Source organism: Protopterus annectens, chromosome 2.part2, assembly GCF_019279795.1.
Source record: "Protopterus annectens isolate FY-2018-M chromosome 2.part2, PAN1.0, whole genome shotgun sequence".
Taxonomy (NCBI): Eukaryota; Metazoa; Chordata; order Ceratodontiformes; family Protopteridae; genus Protopterus; species Protopterus annectens.
This window is the reverse complement of record NC_056730.1, coordinates 814,883,496-814,904,620: the sequence shown is the minus strand read 5'-3', so window position 1 is coordinate 814,904,620 and position 21,125 is coordinate 814,883,496. Positions and strand designations below refer to the sequence as shown.

General features: G+C 41.3%; 1 protein-coding gene across 2 annotated transcripts in view; it reads left to right on the top strand.

Moving 5' to 3' along the window:
* The window catches only part of TMEM161B (transmembrane protein 161B), an 885,867-nt gene that overhangs the window by 550,843 nt on the left and 313,899 nt on the right, over positions 1-21,125 (top strand). The window lies entirely within an intron of this gene.

Here is a 21,125-nt window from a genome sequence, read left to right as displayed (position 1 = left end):
TCCTGCTGTACTATACTCATTATTGATGTAACCAATGTCAGTGTTATGCCTGCATCAGAAAGTTAAAAACAAAATGTAAAGCGCTGTGATGCTTTACCACTCTTTACATAACAGGAATAAAGAGATTAACTGGAGAAAGAAAACAGAAAAAAAAGACTTTTGCTATTAAACCATGGGACATTCACTGAATTGAAAAGGACTGCTTACTGTCAGGCATGTCTAAAGTTACACTTTAATGAACCTGGAGAAAGCGGATGACAGAAAGATCAGGAATAGGGTTCAACACATATTGTGCTGGGACATTGTACTCTTACTTGTGTTAGCAAGATGCATTGCTTAAGAGCTCATGAAGTGTATACAGGTAAAAGCCTTCACCTCTCAACTGTCCAGACTGCAGCAGAATGTACAGATTTTTGGACTTGTATTTTTGGTTTGTTACCCATACAAATGTGGGCGTTATCGGAAATCATTGAGGAATGAAGTCTCTAAATTATGACAGACATTTGAGTTTCAGATATCACATCCTTCCCAAAAATGCATGCTAAATAAGTCTGTCACTCAAATGTCTGTCATAATTTAGAGACTTCATTCCTCAATGATTTCCGATAATTCTGCGTACTTTTCCATGGTGCCGATACGAAGCCCTGGGGCAATGCTTTCTCAGATGTAAACTTGTGTGGCTCCTTCAGAACAATGCAAATAAATCACCCTCACCCATGTAGCAGGTAAGCGGAGGACAGTGCGAAACAGGTAAGGCGGCAAGGTCTGCAGAAACCACAGCATGGCGGCGACCCCAAGCCGTGGGGATACAGCTAAGGCCAAAAACGGGCACGGACGTACAGGATGACAGGGAAGACACTGCAGGATGACTAGAACTCCAAGGTCTGTTACATCCTAAGCCTCAGAGAAAGAATCAGGCCGAAACATGCCAGTCCGGGTCCCAGCACACATGGTAGGGATATAACGGAAAAGTACCGATGTGAGTTCAGTACTAGGAGTTCAGAGTGAATTTACATGCAATTACCCAAGATACAAAAACTGGGCTAGGGTAGACAGACTTTAAATTTCACAGGAACATGTGCATTTAATTGAAGGTCTTGATACACACCCAATAACTATTTCAGATCATGCAACAATAATAACTACAATAAAAACACAGAGTATTGAAATAAAACTGAAACACATGCTTTCCCACCTATCTGTTAAAAAAAGAGGAATTTAAGAAATGAGTAGAAATTATTCAGGATCTATTAGAGAATATAGAAATTTCTTCTGAAAATATAGCTAGGGAATGGGATAAAGTTAAAGTGGAATTTAAAAAAAATAGGGTAGAAATAAAAGAAAGGGACATATAGTTAGGAAGGAACAATAATTATTTAGAGGGACTGACCAATAGTATTGCAAAATTGGGGGAATCTCACAGAACAACAAAAGGAGCAACTGCAGAATGCTAAACAGAAAATAAGGGATTACCTTGATAATATGCATGAGTTTAGAAAGATTGCTGTTGAGCAACTGTTTTTTGATAACTCTTGAGCACAAAAACTTTTAGCACAACCCCTCAGGCAGCAGAATGTAGAACGGGATGTCACCAAGCTTAGACAACCTATAATAAGGAAGATAACGAGGCATCCTGTAGAAGTATTAGAAATATTTCAGAAATTCTGTGAAAGTCTGTATAAAGTAGACAAATAGGGAAATCAAGAATAGGTTCAAATGGAAATGTTTGTGGAAGAATTAAATATGCCAAGGTTAGAGGTAGAGGAGACTCAATTACTTACAGTTAGGATAGGAGGAGATGAGATAAAAATGTATTTTATTTTATTTTACATTTGTTGACCGGGGTAGTCCAACTGGATACATGTCCATTTTCAGCAGAGGCCTAGGGAGAAAAGCTCCAAACACAACATACAGAAAAAATAATATAGGAAAAATCATATCAATACATGTTACAGTTTACAGACTCTGTTCAGTCAAGCAAGTTATACAAGCTATCATTATTAAACTTGTATAAGTATTTAGACTGACAATTATGGCACAACTTGTATGTAGCATAAAGTACAATTTGGCACAGAATTATAGAAATAAGCTAGTCAGGATTAGAACAAGGACATAACCAGTGTGTCTTACAATGTTGTCTGAGACTTCTTTTGAGTTCAGTTAGTGAGAATACTAGAGTAAGGTTGGCTGGAAGGGAGTTCCAAGTTTTGCCGACAGAGTTGGCAAACAGGGAGTCCCCAGCTGAGTTGTTGGTTTTGAATGTTTGAACCAGCAGTCTGTTAGATGAGCGAAGTGGCCTGAGGTGACTGTAGGGGCTGACTATGTTTTTAAGTGCAGGCGTATTTTTTCAGGTTGGTTGAGTAGTTTATATGCCACTGTAAGCTGGTTGTAATGAAGTAGGCTAAGTAATTCAAGCCACCCTAGAAGATTTAGGTTATGACAGTGGTGTGCCCTAAATGCTGTGCCTGTGGCATATCTGGCAGTGTGGTTATAACAGAGAGCTTGCTAAGGTCGGATTTGTTCAGATTGGTAAATAAAGGGGAGGCATAGAGAATGGTAGCGAGTAGATGGAAACGGGCAATAGCAGTTCTAGCAAGTGGAGTAAGAAAGGTTTAATCTTATAAAGGGAGCCATGTTTTTTATTAATGGTTTTGATAGTTTGGTTGACATGCATATCAAATTTAAGGTTATTGTCTACTATAACACCTAAGAGTTTAGTTTGGGCTTCTGGGGAGATAATGGTGCCATTATTAGATTTAATGATAAAGAATAGTGATGAGGACCTACGAGTGGGGGGAAAAGTAGCAGCTTTGTTTTGTTAGGGTTTGATTTGGTTATGTATAACCAATCTACAGGAAAGCCCCCAGGAATGGATCGTATTACTGTGAAAGTTTGGAAGCTAGAGGGAAGAAACTGATAAAGGTCTGGACGGTTTTGTTTAGCAGTATTTTAAGAGGGGGAGAAGTATCACCATCCTGGAAGGAAACCAGTAGTAGCTGTAATACCCAAAGAGGGTAAAGATCCATCAGATCCAGCTTCATACAGGTCTGTTTCAATACTAAATCATGATTATAAAGTTGGTCTATAATGGCTAAAAGAATGACCAAAGTGATGCCAGAATTGATAGGTATAGATCAGTGTGGTTTTGTGGAAGAAAGGCAAACTTTTGACAACATTAACAGAACAGTGATGATCCAGAAGGAAGCAAAATACTAGAAAATACCACTGTTCTTGGTGGGCCTTGATACAGAGAAAGCATTTGACAGAGTAAGCTGGGAGTTTATGAGCAGAACAATGGAAGTGTTTGTACTCCCTGAAGATTAATTAGGAGGATACATAAGGGATCAGAGGTGAAAATTTAAGTGGGTGGGGTCCTCTGTGGTAATATCTGCTTGAGCAGAGGAACCAGGCAGGAATATCCTCTCTCTCCTTTATTTTCATTATATTTAGAACCATTGGCAAACAAAATAAGGGACTCAGAAATTCAAGGATATAATTGGTATGGTAGTCGAGAAACGCTGGCTCTATTTGCAGATGGTATTATTTTATACCTGACAAAACCAGAAAGGGACATTACAGTGCTGTGAACATGTTGAGACAGTTTCAAACCTTTTCGGGATACAAAATTAATGAAGCTAAAACAAAACTGATAGCGGTAAATTATGTACCCACATACGAATTGGTTCAGCAATATCCATTCTTATGGGAACATGGTAAAATGAAGTATTTAGGAGTATGGATTAAAAATGATACCATTGTGGAAGCAAAGGATATGTGGGAAGAGACTAAACAAAAGATGATACAAAAATTCAGAAAATGGAAGCTCCGTTATATGGATGTCGAATAGTAAGCTTACAAGCAGTTAAAATGATTTTAGTCCCTTTAGTCTTATACACAGGTCAGGCATGTTTTTATCAACCAGAGGTGAAGTTGTGGATAGTAATTGCTAAAGAGCTGAAGGATTTTATCTGGGAGGGAAAGGTGGCAAAAGCCAAGTGGGATAAGCTTATTCTTCATCCGGGATGCCAAAAGAAAGAAAAATATGCTCTCAGGCTAAAAACCCCAATATTTAGTAACAAAAATATTAACACTTAATAGTATCACCACATTTTCGTCCCCTATGTTCCATCTGTGCTGTCTGTTTTCATTCAGCCTTAATGTATAGGATCACCTCAATCAGCAGTGTGACATCTGTGAGGTTTTTGTTCTTATGATCCGTGAAGGCCCGAGGATTAAAGGCCTCACATTACTGGTTGAAGTAATCTCATACATTGAGGCTGAATGAAAATAGACAACACAGATGGTACGTTATGGTGAGTGCATAACTTCTTTTTGACAAAAAAAAAAAACTGAGGACATGACACTGGGGAGGTTGCATACCAGAACCAGTAAGTTTGATCTTCAGGCTATTGTGTGCACACTCTGTTCCAGGGTGTTTGTGTTAATGAAATCCAGGAAGCATTGTGTCTGTCAGTTTGTGGCAGCGTAAGTTTCCCAGTCTGTAGAGGAGTAGTTTGTCACCCTTGAATAGGGTGTTTGGTTGGATGGTGAGCATCTCTAGTAGGTTTAGATAAGAGGCATAGATGGTGACCTGTAGCAAGCCATGATATAGTGAGGGACCTTATCTGTGGTGACTTGTTGATGAGCTCGATGGTATAATTTTGTTTAACAAACCAGGAGTTATGTTTGTTGCTACCGTAGATTGATAGATCTCCACCTGTGGCCCCACTCTGTGCTGTTGTTGGTCTAAATGTGTGGCAGGCACTGTAATCTTGCACTGCTAGAGTACTTTCTATGGCTTTAAACCAGATCTTGGTCACAGCATAGATGTCTACATTCTCCATGGTGAGGAAGGCTTGAAAGGTGTGGAGGTTTTTGTTTAGGCTCCTAGCATTAAGCTATCACACATTAAGGTTTCCTTGGAGACTTTTTCACTATATTGATAGTTTAGTCTTTTTGGCATTGTCTAAAAAATACTTTAAAGGGGTGGATAAAGTTTTAGTTAATATCCAAAAACCTATGGGGGACAGGCACAGTCCATCCTTGGCAAAGCAGTATGGTCTGTTGACCATGTCCTCCCATGCTGATAGATATTGGATCTTCCTGGAGTGACATGAGAAGCTAGGCCAATTATTAAAATCAGTAATTTTATGATGTTCATCATGTTTCACTGTTGCAGTCATTACTCTTGGGGTTATCCTGCAGGCAGGCTACCCGCAGTTAGCCTGAATTCCAAAGTCTTGGTCCAGCGTCGGTTGCTGTCGCCTCTTCCCTGAAGTCAGTGCGCCAGGGGTATAAAAGATGCAGCCGATGCCATTTTCTTCAGTCTTTCTTGCCGTGCAGTGCCCGAAGCAAAAGCAGTTCACAAGTACCGGTCGGCCGACTCCTGAGATTTTCAAAATCGAATTTCAGGTCCAAAGTCTTCATTAAATCTAAGTACCCCATTGGGGAAACTTTTTTTCTTGCTCCAGACCGATGTCAGAAAAAGTTAACAGTTGTATTTCTTGTGGGAAGCAAATACCTTGTAAGGATTTTCATTCTTACTGTATTCCTTGCCTAGGCCCTGATCACAACGTTGCTAGCTGTCGTTTTTTTGCTAGATTTAACCAACGCACTATTAAGCATCGGTACGATTTTGCCTTTCATTATTTTGGCCGAAGGTTTAATTATATATTGCCGTCGGAACAGCCGACTACCAGAGTTTATAAAAAGCGCAAGGAAAAGGAAAAGGACAGGCATCTGAGGTCCAAAACCGACGAGGCCCCCGCTAGGCCAGTCGCCGGTTCTTAGTGAGGTGCTTTTGCTGCCCCTGACGCCCGCTACCTCAGAGCCACAGGCCGCTTCCGACTCCCACGTGGAGCCAACTAAGCCTCTGGATACTCCAGGTATTGGACTCTCGGAAACTATTCCCTCAGATGGATCCGGAGCCGCTGAGCAGGCATCGGCTTCTGAGGGTGTTTTCAGACCTACACAGTTATATGTCAAGCCAACCTCAGCCTCAGATTAAAACAGCTCTAAAGACAAAGAAACAAATACAGCATTCTCCTGGACAGACTTCCATGCCTAAGAAACAGATGCTTAAAATGGCCGAAGACCTAATTACTTTGATCAGGGGTTCCCATTCAATTTCCTCTGATTCCTCTTCTGAACAGGGATACTCTCTTCCTCCCTATGAGGATTCTGATGCTGAAGAATCTATTCCTTCAGCCTCTCCTCCTGAGGATTATTCTTTTGGGGAAACCCTGCATACCATGAGGGAGCATTTTCACTGGGAGAGCCAAGATTACTCAGAATCTAAGAAAAGGCTCAGCGACTTTATTTTGCTACTTCAGCACAGACCTCTTGCTATTCCAGCTGTTCTAGACATAGTAGATGATGTATTTTCAGAGTCTGGCCTGTCTCCTGACTCTCTACCCCCTGCACCTGCTAAGCCAGACAGATACTACAGGGTTCCAGACTCTCATAAATTTCTATATAAAAACCCTGCTGCTGACCCAGAAACTATATCTCAGGGTCTCAAAGGGGTCAAGGCTTCCACTGCAAAAAACCCTGTCCCCTCTGATAGGGATTCTAGGGCACTGGACAGATGGGGGAAAATAGTTTACACTTCTGCTACCTTGGCTGTAAGGGGCTTTAAATTGTCAGTTTCATATGCTTAAATATCAGCAATAAATGTCACTGCTTAAACAGAAAATGTTGACAAATTCTGAATCTTCTGATAACAAGGAAATGCAGGATTTATTGCATGCAGCTGAACAAGTGGGAAAGCATACTTTGCAATGTGGTTTTGATTCACTGGAGGCCTCTTGCAGGGCCACTGTAACGGGTTCTGTCATTAGAAGGCATGCTTGGTTAAAGGAACAGAATCTGCCTGATCATGTTAAAGCAAAAATTATTGGATGCTCCATTACAGCGTGATACTTTGTTTGGTGTTAAGGCAGAAGAGGTGTTGAAGAAAATGGAGAATAAAGCGAAATCCATGCAGACAGTTAAGGATTTCCTGCAGGTACAGCCACCCAGATTTAGCAGGAACTGGCCTACAAAGAATTGGTCCTTTCCAGTGTCAGACAGGCCACAAAGAGGCAGATACAGACGCCCCAGAGGCAGATCTCAGCCCCAAGGCTCATACAGGCCTAAAAAATGGGGTGCTTCTACCGCCAAAAGTGGAGAAGACAAATCACAACCATACAGGAAACAGTCCCAATGACTTTCCTCTGCCAGAACCAAGCACTTATCTTTTGGCAGCCCCCTTAGGGGGAAAACTAGCACTTTTTTCACCAAATTAGCACATGATTACCCAGGACAAATGGGTCTTGAACATAGTGTCTCAGGGCTGCAGGTTCCACTTTCACTCCCTGCCAAGGGCAAAAGGTATGCCAGACCTGCCACACAATCAGTGGGCAGAGGCACAAAAGCAAGTTTCATCCCTCATGGACATGAGGGCTATTCAACAAGTACCACAACAAGAGCAGGGACAAGGATTTTACTTGAGACTTTTCTTGGTGCCCAGAAAGGACAAAGCCTGGAGACCAATACTGGACCTGTCTATACTAAACACATTTCTGGAAGTTCCAAAATTCAAAATGTTGACTCAGCAGCAGCTACTGCCCATGCTGGGCAAAAAGGCTTGGCTCATAACTTTGGACCTAAAAGAGGCATACCTGCATGTCCCAATCAGACAGTCTTGCAGAAGATATCTCAGATTCATAGCTGGCTCAATGCAGTACCAATTCTTTGCACTGCCCTTTGGCTTATCTACTGCACCCAGGGTCTTCACAAAATGCCTGGCACCAGTAATTGCATTTTGCAGACAAAGAGGAATTCAAATATATCCTTACTTGGTCGACTGCCTTATTCAAGCAGATAACAAAGACATTCTACTAAAGCATCTGGCGTTTGTAAAAAGATTACTAATTTGCCTAGGGTATACAGTAAACGAAAAGAAATCAAAAGTAGTACCCTCTCAAGAGATAATATTCCTGGGTGCAAGCTTAAATACAACTGCCCAGATGGCTTATTTCACGCCATACAAACAAATGCAACTGACTTCTTACTTCAAAATGTTGGCAACAAAGACCCAGTTATCTGCAAGGAAAATTCTGCAGGCTTTGGGCTTTATGGCATTCTGCATTCTGCTAATTCCATATGCCAGACTGCATATGAGGAAACTACAATGGTATCTAAAAAGTGTTTGGACTCAACATTGCCACAGCCTGGAAACATTAATTACCTTCATTCTCTGCCTGCAACAGGAGTTTCGATGGTGGGCATAGGCCCGTCGCCACAACAAGGGACAGCCATTCACTTTACCCACAGCCAGGCAGACACTAACAACGGATGCATCAGATTATGCCTGGGGGGCCCACATGCCAGGAAAATGTATTCAGGGCACATGGCCCGCAAGCCAGATGCATCTTCATATCAATCAAAAAGAGATGCTAGCTGTTCAGAATGCCCTGACAGCCTTCAAGGACCTACTTCATCCATGACAACTACTGATAAAGACGGACAATACTACGGTCATGTGGTACATAAACAAGCAGGGAGGCACACATTCCTACCCCATCTGCAGACAAGTCATGACTTTGTGGGACACAGCATTGACCTATCAAGTTCACCTGCAAGCACAATTCCTGCCAGGAAAAATAAACACTCTGGCAGATGAACTAAGCAGAAACCTCATGGATCCCCACGAGTGGAAACTGGATCCACAAGTCTTCGGCATGATAACAAGAAAATGGGGATGCCCAGACATAGACATATTTGCCTCCCCTCACAACTGCCAACTACAGAGATTCTGCACAAGGATTTATCACATGCAAGCATGGAAAGTGGATGCCCTATCCTTCAGCTGGAAAAACCTAACAGTATATGCCTTTCCTCCCCAAGGTACTCCTAAAGGTCAGACAAGAGAAGCCAAAAATGATACCGATTGCCCCAGACTGGCCACGCCAGCACTGGTACCCAATCCTAAAGAACTTGTCTCAAGATCCAGCCTGGACATTGCCTCAAACTTCTCACTTACTGACCCAACAAAACAATCAGATCCTGCACAGCCAACTCAGGACCTTAAATCTGGCAGCATGGTGGATAATGTAGCCATTCAGAACACTCCTCTTTCAATTGCTGTTATGGATGTTATTTTGGAGGCCAGGAGGCCCAGTACCAGAAAATCTTATGCAGAAAAATGGAAGAGATTCTGTGCTTGGGACCAGGAACATGGATTTGACACGTTTGTACCAAATATTCCTCATATTTTACAATACTTAACTGAGATGCTGGACAAAGGCCTATCCTTTTCATCAATTAAGATTCATGCCTCTGCCATTTCAGCCCATTACAATATGGAACCACCTATCTTTTCTCATCCTTTAATAAGGCAGTACCTCAGAGGGGCCAAAAACATAAGACCTCCAAGGAGAGCACCAATACCTGCATGGGACCTCAATTATGTCTTGGACAAACTCGCACTGCCTCCTTTGGAGCCAGCCTCAGCAGCTGATATAAAATTATTATCCTGGAAAACAGCTCTGCTCCTAGCAATAACCTCTGCACGACGAGTCTCGGAGTTACAGGCACTCATGGCTGTGGAACCTTTTATCATTTTCCATCCAGACAGGGTTTCTCTGAGGACGAACCCTACATTTATGCCTAAGGTGGTGTCCAGTGTGGCCCTTAACCAATCCATTCACTTGCCTACCTTTTATTCAAACCCACAGAACCAAGGGTGAGAGACTTCTGCATTCTTTGGACATACACAGACAGCTACGCTTCTACTTGGACAGACCTAAAGCTATCAGAAAGACTGAGCAACTTTTAGTGGCATATGCTGCAGGATCACAAGGAAAGGCTATCTCAAACTGTTTCAAAATGGATAGGCCATTGCATTCGTTTCTGCTACTCACAGCATGGCAAATCAGTGCCTAAGGGCATTAGGCCACATTCTACCAGAGCAGCAACCACTTCAGCAGCCTTCCTCAGAGGTGTACCAACCAAAGACATCTTAGAGGTTGCAACTTGGAGTTCAGTGCACACTTTTACAAAGCACTACCACTTACCTCTCTACTCTAAATCCAGAGCAGGCTTTGCCACTGCAGTTCTGCAGGGCCTCATAGCCTCTCCTAATCCTTTTTAGCCCAGCCACCCATCCTCAGCTTTGGGATTCAACCCAAGAGTAATGACTGCAACAGTGAAACACGATGAACATAGTACAGTTGTGTACCTTCCATAAATGTAGATGTTAGAGTGTATTCACTGTTGCTGTCCAGGTTACCCTCCCACCATCCCCCCTTCATTTGCTGGTTCTTATCTGTACTTTTCTATTCTATGTGGTGTATTTGCATGTAGATGAAGGAAATGTTTACTTTAGTGCATGCATGTTTATTGGCATAATCTATTTAGCCTACCCTTTTGGGGACACCTGACATCTGGGGCAAGAAAAACTGAAGAAAATGGTGTCTGCTTCATCTTTTATACCCCTGGCACACTGACGTCAGGGAAGAGGCGACAGCAACCGACGCCAGACCAAGACTTTGGAATTCAGGCCGACTGCAGGTAGCCTGCTAGCAGGATAACCCAATAGTAATGACTGCAACAGTGAATACACTCGAACATCTACATTTATGGTAGGTACACAACTGTACTTTCCTACTCTGGCATCCTCCAAGGTGAAGGTAGAATTCTGCTCAATGTAAGGCTTGTACCTCTCTGTGATGCATATTCCAAGAGATCTGTTATGTTTCTCTTCATATAGTCCAGAGAGGTACGTCTCTGGTATTGTACACCCACACGGACTGTGGTAGAATCATATTGGTTCCTGGGGTGCAGTGACTTAAGTGTGTGCATAATATTGTGGATCCTGGCTTGAGATGGGAACTCATGATTGTCTTCTCCTTCTCCTTATCTAACCTAGTGAGTGCATCTGTGTGTCACACAATGGAGTCCCTAATGACAAGAGTATTTGGGTAAAGTATATTCTTTCCTTATGAGCTTTGCTCTTGGGGTGGCCATTGTGTGCAGGCTTATGTGAGATATTCTGTGTTGCTATTGTTGATGTGTGTTTTACAGATTGCTGAGGAGCAGTGTTGCTGATAGGTGGCTTTGGAGGTCTTTGAGATTTGGGAAGGTTTCTTTTAAACGCTTCAACATAAAACAATTTGTGTGTGTGAGGAATGTGGTGTGGATATTCTTGACAACCTTGTTTGCATGCAGGATTTTTGCTTTCAAGGAAGTTGTGCGTTTCCATTTCTCTCATACTGTGTTAGTTTCTTTAATGGTTAACTGGTTGCCTGAGAACATGAGACAATTGCTACATTGCCTTAGGATGCCAAAATCTGCAAAGCTGGACACTGAGACATTAAGTAATTGCATATCCATATTGTCCAGTCCTGTAATAGGGTGGGTTTTTTAGGAGTAAAGATTGAATTTAACAGGGATCTCCTTGGGTAGTTTCTGGGGTTAAGGGCAAAATGTTATATAGTGCTAGGATATGGTAGTGCCATTCAGTGGTCAAAGTAGCTACTCTAAGTTTATTTTTATGCAATGCCATGCTGTTTTACAGGTTTCCAACCCAATCCTAACTTTATACAGAAATGTTCCTGTCTAGGTTTTTGCTACTGTACTTGACACTGCTAACTACCACTGGGTGGTGGGTAGCTCCTTGCAAAGTCACCTGATTTATAGCAGAGAAAAAAAGCCTGAAAACTGACTGCTTTGTTTAATGAAAGTATTCTGGCCCAGTGAAGGAAGACCCTACTGCTGTGATGATGCATAAAGAGACTGAAAATGAAATAGTGGTCTTAATTTTCTTCTGGCCATATCACTAGTGTCATAATTCCTGAAGAGAGTCATTTCCTCATGGGTAGGACATTTCCTGGCAAAAGGATTGATGTCCCTCCATTTCACTGTTGTAGTATTCTTTACAACACGGATCCCCTGCCCAGGGCGGCCCGATATCTGGCCAGTATACCAAAACACCAAAAATACAGAACAGATGGAAGAGGCACAAATCCGTAATCCACACGAATCCCTTTATTAAAACGACTCTTCAGTTCAATAAAATGCAGAAACAATAAGTTTGACTATACAGTCCACTAACGCGATTTCACCAGCACTGCGTTTTCGTTTAAACCACTTCATCAGATGGAGACATATGCATACCTACACAAAAAACACTCCTTATATATTCATCAAAATAATTAAACAATTAGTTAATTAAAGGGAACAAGATACTTAAACATTTAAAGGGGTAAGACATAATGCATACAACACATACATTAAAATATATTATAATGGATTCCCCCCACACTGACCTGATACATTAATGGATTAATAAATTAATATTATTATCAAAATTTAATAAAAACTTTATAATAACTTAATCTAATAAAACAAACTAAATTCTTTAATACAACCAGCAAAAGCATTACAGCTTGTGGTATCCTATACTACCAACACTTTAATGTAAACTGATTTTAATACACATTTAAAATAAGATAAATATAGAAAAAAATAAATAAAAAAACATAAAATGAAAACACTTAAAGTTTAGCTGATCTCAGCTTGAGTACAGGTGCTAAAGAGATGGCATCATTTAGACCTGGAGGTTTATTCGCCTCCAAGGAAAGCTGCCACAACAGCTCTTTATACTCAATCGAAGTTTCCCATAGCCCACCTCTTACATCCTTTTCCACTACTTCCAACACAAAGAAGCTAAATTTAGCTTCCTGGCAAATTAATTTGTGTCTGTATAAAGCATTATTAGTACAGTTTGATGTTCTTCATCTCACATTGCTGCAGTCCTTACACTTGGGTAGTCCGCTGTCCTCGGTCGGCCCGAATATCAAAGTATAAGGCTGACGTCGGTCAAGGCGCATTTGACTGACATCAGGACGTCAGGGTACAAATGCGCATGACCGACGTCATATCCTCAGTCTTTTTTGCCGCATGGTCCGATGCAGAAGCAGTATTGCAAGTGCCGGTTGGCGTTCTGAACTTTTTCGATTTCGGAGTTTCAGACCGAGTCAAAGTTGGCTAAGTACCCCGTTGGGGAATATTTTCGTTTTTTCTTGCCTCAGTGGTTTACCGGATGTCAGAAAAAGTGAATAATTGTATTTCTTGTGGGAAACAGATACCGCATAGAGACTATCATACTTTGTGTATTCCTTGTTTAGGGCCTGAGCACGACGTTGTTGGGTGTCGCTCTTGTGCTAGATTCAATAAGCGCACTATAAAGAGGAGATTAGATTGTGCCAGGTTAGTCTTGAAGCGGTGCAATTATAAAATGCCGTCGGATGCTCCGGCCGCTTCTTCAAGAAGCGCAAGGACAAAGCAGTTAAGCCTAGGCTAGAAGAACCGTCCGTGCGGACGCGGTTCTTTAGAGGTGTCGGTGGAGCGGTGGTTCCACCGGAGGTTTCTTTGGGATCCCAGGGAGAGACTTTGTTATTGCAGGATGTGGCCTCTCAGGAGGCAGGTCAGGGTGATGGGGCTTCTCAGGTTACTATACTCCCTCCCTGCCTAGGGTGGTTAGGCCCTCTCCTTCTGTTTCCAAGGCTTCTCCCAGAGGCAGGCCAGGTTTAGCTTCAGTTGGTGTCACCCCTAGTTCTTCAGGAACTGTGCCCAAGAAGCATATGCTTAAAATGGCAGAAGATTTGATTACTTTGATTAGGGTTCTTTGCCCCTCCTGATAAGAGACCTAGGGTGGAGCCTGAGCTAGGGAGTTTTGAGCAGGCTTGGATGTTTCAGAGTCTTCGGCTGAAGACTTGCAGGAGTACTCTCCTTATTCTGATTCTGATGTGGATGATTCTACTCCTTCTGCTTCTCCTCCTGAGGATTTTTCTTTTCAGAAACGCTTCATTCCATGAGGGAGCATTTTAAGTGGGAAGGTCAGGACTTCTCTGATTCCAGGAAAAGGCTTAGGGAATTTTGTTTTACCCCAGCATAGGCCTTTGGCTATACCTCCTGTTTTGGATGTAGTGGAAGATGTTTTACAGAGGCTTCTCTTAATCCTGATTCTTTGCCTCCTGCTCCTGTTAAACCGGATAGGTATTACAGGGTGCCTGAAGCTCATAAGTATCTTTTTAAGAGTCCTAGGGCAGACCCAGAAACTGTTAGCCAGGGGCCTAAAGGTGTTAAGGCTGCTGTTGTCAAGAATCCGGTTCCTGCAGATAAAGAGGCCAGGGCCTTGGATAGATGGGGAAAGAAAGTTTATACTTCTTCCACTCTAGCTGTGAGGGCTTTGAATTGCCAGTTTCACATGTTGAAATACCAAAACTATCTCCTTTCACAATTGAGGTCTAAGGTTGATGCTCTGGCGGAAGGTATTGATTGTAAAGAGTTACAAGATTTAGTACATGTTTCTGAACAGGTGGGTAAGCATTCTTTGCAATGTGGTTTTGATGCTGTACAAGCCTCGTCTAGGGTGGCTGCCACTGGGTCAGTTCTTCGCAGGCACGCCTGGCTGAGGGATCAAAATTTATCTGACCATGTTAAAACAAGGATTTTAGATGCTCCTTTACAATCTGATGTGTTGTTTGGTTCTCCTGTTGAGGCAGTTTTAAAGAAAATGGAAGACAAGGCTAAGTCTATGCAGACTGTTAGAGTTTTTGCAGGTTCAGCCTCCAAAGTTTAGTAGAAATTGGCCTACTAAGGGGTGGACGTATCCTTCTTATGATTCCCAGTCTAGGGGTAGATCTAGACATGGTAGGGGCAGAGCTCAGGGCTCTTTCAGGCCTAGAACAGGGAGTTCTCCTGCACAGTCTTGGTGAGGGCAGGGGTCAGTCCTTTCATAAACAGACCCAATGACCTACCTTTTCAGCTGCCAGAGCCTTCTCGTCTGGCAGCACCTTTGGGAGGAAGGTTGGCACTTTTCAAAGAAAATTGGAGTTTAATTACCCAAGACAGATGGGTATTGGATATCATACACCACGGTTACAGGTTTTATTTCCATACCTTGCCTCCTTTCAAAGGCATGCCAGACGTTCCTCCTCAACAAAGAATAGAGGCTCACAAGCAAATTTCTCTGTTACTCCAAATAGGGGCCATACAGCCGGTCCCTATGCCAGAAGTGGGCCTAGGATTTTATTCTCGCCTGTTCCTAGTACCAAAGAAGGGGAACACGTGGAGACCAATTTTGGATTTATCTATCCTCAACACTTATCTGGACATTCCCAAGTTCAAAATGTTGACGTTGCAACAGCTTTTACCTCTGCTGGGCAAAGATCATTGGATGGTAACTTTGGATCTCAAGGAGGCTTACCTTCATGTTCCTATCAGACTAAGTTGCAGGAAGTATCTGCGTTTTCGAGCTGGGACTTCTCACTATCAGTTCTCTGCATTGCCCTTTGGCTTATCTACTGCGCCCAGAGTGTTCACGAAAGTTCTGGCTCCAGTGATAGCTTTTTTTCAGGCTAAAAGGAATACAGATCTATCCTTATTTGGACGATTGCCTGATTCTGGCTCAAGGAAGGGACGAGCTTCTTCATCATTTGGAATATGTGATAGCAGTGCTAAGATGCCTGGGGTATTCTGTGAACGAAATAAAGTCCAGTCTAGTACCCTCTCAGGACATGTGCTTTCTGGGTGTAAGACTGAATACAGCATCCCAGATGGCCTTTTGACCCGGACAAACAAAAGAATCTTTCCCTTTACTTCCATCAACTATCTCTTCAGTCCGGGCTGACTGCAAGGACAGTCCTTCAAGCCTTAGGGTTCATGGCATCTTGTATTCTGGTGCTTCCCAATGCCAAACTGCATATGAGGAAGCTGCAATGGTATCTCAAAATGTATGGACACAGCACTGCCAGGATCTGGACACTGTCATTCAAATAATACCTTGCATTCAAAAGGAATTTTTGTGGTGGGCTCAGGAATGTCACCTAAACAAGGGACTCTCTGTGACCCGGCCAGAGGCGAGTCAGATTTTAACGACAGATGCCTCAGACAAAGCTTGGGAGCTCATCTAAATGGAAAGTGGATACAAGACAAGTGGCCTGCCAGACTACATCATCTACATATCAACTTGAAGGAGATGTTAGCAGTCCAGTTTGCATTAATAGCTTTCAAGGATTTACTTCTTCCAGGGCAGGTGTTGATTCTAACAGACAACACAACTGTCATGTGGTACATCAACAAGCAAGGGGGAACACATTCTTATCCTCTATGCAGGCAAGCAATGATTTTGTGGGAGACTGCTCTCAGTTTACAGCTCAATCTTCAGGCAAGGTTTCTGCCGGAGCACAGAACTCCTTAGCAGATATGTTGAGCAGGCAATTATGGATCCCCACGAGTGGAAATTGGATCCTCATGTATTTCAGAAATTGACAGTGTCATGGGGAACTCCAGACATAGATCTGTTCGCTTCTCCACTAAACCATCAGCTGCCAAAGTTTTGCACAAAAGGTTTCATCCCACAGCTTGGAAAGTGGATGCTCTTTCTTTCAATTGGAGCAATCTTCATGTGTATGCCTTTCCACCTCTGCCTCTCCTCCCAAAGGTACTTCTAAAGGTCAGACAGGACAAGCCAAGGATGATTTTAATAGCTCCAGATTGGCCTCGACAGCACTGGTACCCATTACTGAGAAGTCTGGTACGGAAGCCTCCATGGCCTTTGCCTTGATTCCACACCTGTTGTCCCAGGAGGACAGTCATTTGCTCAATGTCAAACTTCACTCTCTTCACCTAACAGCCTGGCATATTCTGTTTTGAACCATAGAGGGTCTCAACTTCCACAACAAGTTTTGAATGTGATTTTGGAAGCTAGAAGGCCTAGTACAAGGAAAGTGTACGCAGATAAATGGAAGAGATTTTTATTTTGGAGTGCAGCAAAGGATTTTGATGTTTCTGAGCCTAATTTAAGTGTGGCTCTTCAATATCTTACTGAGTTACTGGACAAGGGTTTGTCCTTCTCTTCTATTAAGGTTCATGCTGCAGCAATTTCAGCTCACTATGACTGTGACCCACCATTGTTTTCTCATCCTTTGTTCAAGCAATTTCTTAGAGGGGCAAAGAATATAAGACCCCCACGTAGAGCTCCTACTCCTGCTTGGGATCTCAATTTTGTGTTGGAGAAACTCACTCTACAACCTTTTGAGCCTGCAGCTACTACTGAGTTGAAATATTTATCATGGAAGACTGCCTTTTTGTTGGCCATTACCTCTGCAAGAAGGGTTTCTGAATTGCAGGCCCTTATGGCGGTTGAGCCTTTCTTAATTTTCCATAAGGACAGGGTATCTTTACGTACTAATCCTTCCTTTATGCCTAAAGTGGTTTCTAGTGTGGCTTTAAACCAAACTATTCATTTGCCTACTTTTTATGCAAATCCCCAAAATAAAGGGGAAAAGATTTTGCACACTTTAGATGTACACAGGCAGTTGCGATATTATTTAGACAGAACTAAAGGGTTCAGGCAGTCTCAGCAGTTATTTGTTTCTTTTGCTTTGAGTTCTCAGGGCAAGCCTGTGTCAAAACAAACTATTTCTAAGTGGATTGGGTTTTGCATTGCTTTCTGTTATTCCCATCATGGCAAGGAGATTCCAGCTGGGATTAGGCCTCATTCCACTAGGGCTACTGCCACCGACAGCTTTTGAGGGGTGGCAACCAAGGATATTTTGGAGGCAGCTACTTGGAGTTCAGTGCATACTTTCTCTAGGCATTATCACCTACCACTTTACTCTAAAACCAGGGCTGGTTTTGCCACTGCTGTTTTGCAGGGCATTTTGGCAGCTCCTGCTTCCTTATAGTTTGGCCATCCTCCCTTACCTCTGCTTTGGGATTCTACCCAAGTGTAAGGACTGCAGCAATGTGAGATGAAGAACATAGTACAGTTTTGTACCTACCATAAATGTAGATGTTCGAAGATCCACATTGCTGCAGTCCAATTTACCCTCCCTCCTTCCCCTCTGTAGTTAGAGGTGGTTGTGTGGGTTGGGTTGTAAATATTGTGTATATTGTATATATTGTACATATAATTAGTGCGAGGGTGGTTGGTTGTTTGTTTGCTGTCTTTTGGTTTTGACCTTTATTTTTAGGGTCTTCTGACATCTGGGGCAAGAAAAGACTGAGGATATGACGTCGGTCATGCGCATTTGTACCCTGACGTCCTGATGTCAGTCAAATGCGCCTTGACCGACGTCAGCCTTATACTTTGATATTCGGGCCGACCGAGGACAGCGGACTACCCAAGTGTAAGGACTGCAGCAATGTGGATCTTCGAACATCTACATTTATGGTAGGTACAAAACTGTACTTTTTTATCTCATAGTAATGCTCATAAATTCTATTTTTTAGCTTTCTTTCCGATTTCCCTATATAAAATGCATCACAATGATCATACAAACCTAAATAAACTATCCCAGAGGTGTGACAGTCTGTACCTGCTCTCTAAAAAAATTGTTTGCTTAGTACAAATAAATGGGCATTGGGAACACCTTCCACATTTAAAGGTTCCTAGTTTCCCTTCCATAACTTTTTTCATACCATATTTACCTTCCAGAATAGTCTTTAAGCTTTTGCCCCTTCTATATGTACATTTCAAAGGTTCTTCAAAGATACATTTCAAATCCGAAATCTGACCAAACCTACACCATTCTTCCTCCAAAATCTTCCTAATTCTAGGTGCACTACCATTATAATCAACTACAAAATTGCCTGTACCCTCACTGTTAAGCTTTGTAGATTTCATCTCATTCAAGACAAAATTTGAACCCAAAATGGGTTTAAATTTGTCATATCTACCTTCCCTAACTTCTCTTTCTATAGGCTCAATAAGATCTTTAGGGTAGCCTCGATCCATAAACATATTGTGCAAAATCTTATATTCAACCTCAAAATCACTCTCCCTTGATGTCATACGGCTACCCCTCACATATTGTCCCTTAACAATACCTTTTTTTCTGATGGTAAGGGTGAGCACTATTAAAAGCCAAATAAGAATTCGAAAATGTTGGCTTTCTAAAAATCTTAGAATAAAACAACCCTCACTTTTCCCTTTAGAAATATGCAATTTATTTAAAAATTCTTTATCCTTATTATAAGTAAATTTTAAAAATCAGTGGACTCTGAGATATACTTAAAAATTCTAAAAATTCATCCATCGTGCCCACCCATAAAAAGCACATATCATCCAAGAAACGCTTGTAAAATTTCCAATTATGGGCATATTTTGAATTAATAATAAATTTTTCTTCCCAAGCTGTTAAAATAATATTAACATATGTGGGGGCACATCTTGCACCCATCCCTACTCCCTGAATCTGCTTAAAAATTCTCCCTCATAATGAATAAAGTTGTTGTTTAAAACTAATTCCATAAAAACTAGGATCAAATAAAATTCATTATTATTAAATTTACCATAATTTATCAGGGCTTCTTCAAACCACATCATCCCCTCATTATGGGGTATAGATGAAAAAAGGTCCACTATATCAATAGTTATAAAAGTAATATTGTCATCATACAAATCCTGAGTTATACTACGCAAGAGGTCCCAAGAGTCTTTAACAGTCCCCTGGCCTCCGATAGATAAAGACTTTAGCTTTACATCCAACCATCTCGCCAGTGGTGCAGTAACTTAGCCCTCCGAAGCAACAATAGGTCTCAAAGGGGGGTCTTCCAAGTCTTTATGTACTTTTGGTATCCCAAAAATAGAGGGGACCTTAGGTTTCTCAACATGAAGGTATTTAAAAGTTTCAACATCAATAGAGCGTTCCATAAGCAAGTCATTTAAAACCACATATATTTTTTTATTACCTATATTAATCTCATTTAAAGAGGCTCTGACATATTTGTCTAAATCATCTAAAATTTCCATCATCTTAGCTTCATATAAAATATTATCCATAATAACAGAACCTCCACCTTTATCTGGTTTCATAACTCTCACTGTAGTGTCCTCCCTAAATTCCTTTAATAACCCATATTCTTCCTTAGTAAGGTTATATGTAATATTGTTCCTTGGGAGCTCAGCTCTAAGTCTACTCTCCATTAAGGCCTCAAAATTTCTTAATTGTGGGTGTAAAGGTGGGTTGAACAAACTTTTCCTTTTCAAAACCTCACATTTCTCCCCAGTACTAGCATGTCCCTGAAAAAACAGTTCTAAATTGTTCTTTCTTAAATAACTTGAGGTCAATCAACACCTTACTAATATCCACCTTCGTGTTAGGAACAAATTTAAGACCTTTTGATAGTAATGAAAAATGTGCTTTATTTAATTCATATTTACTATAATTGTAAATAGTATAACCCTGATATTTATTGATGCAGCCTTGGGGAAAAAATACAATCTGTGTTGATACAATTGCTAAACATATGTTCTTCTATCAATTCCACTGCTGAAATCTCTTGTTGCTGCTGTTGTAGTTGTTGTTCTGCATGCCCCTTGCCCCTATATACCCCCCATACTGGTAGTTTTTTTGCTGGTAATTTCTTATTCTCTCTGACCTCCTTAAAGGGGGGTATTCATCCAAATTATTCAGATCACCTACTTCATCTTCTCCATTTGGTACAAAGTGCTCATTCCCTCTCCTATCCGTACCAAAATCATTATGGTTTCTGTACGAAAAATATCTTGGTTTGGGATAACACACTTTGTCCTTATATTCTTTAATGTCTCTATCTAACTTCCTACTTTTCCTAATATATGCTTTATTAATATTATTATCAATCTTCTGCAGCATATCGTAATACTGTCTTTGCCCTTCCTCTACTTAAAATAACAAATCTTCTGTAATTTTCTGGTTAATACCTTCAATTTTACTAGATAGAATTTTCATTTCCCTTTCATTTTCTCTAATAATGGCTTTTAATATTTCAAACCCACAATTATCAAAAATTTCTAACAATTCCTGGTGAAAAATACTTCCTTCACTTTATTAGGATATTTCACCACCCTCAAGCCTTTAGGCACAATTTTTAAACATAAACATTCCCTCAGGTATGCATTCTCCATATCATAATTTTTGTATTGAAAAAAAACATCATCTAACAATTTTATATTATAGTCAAACTTCATTTCATAATCTCCCTCATGCTGTGAGGGTAATTTAAAGTCCTTAAAACAATATTGCTTTTGAAAAAAACTTTTAAAATCAATTTTGCGACTCTCACCAGTCTCTTTGTGTCCATTATTA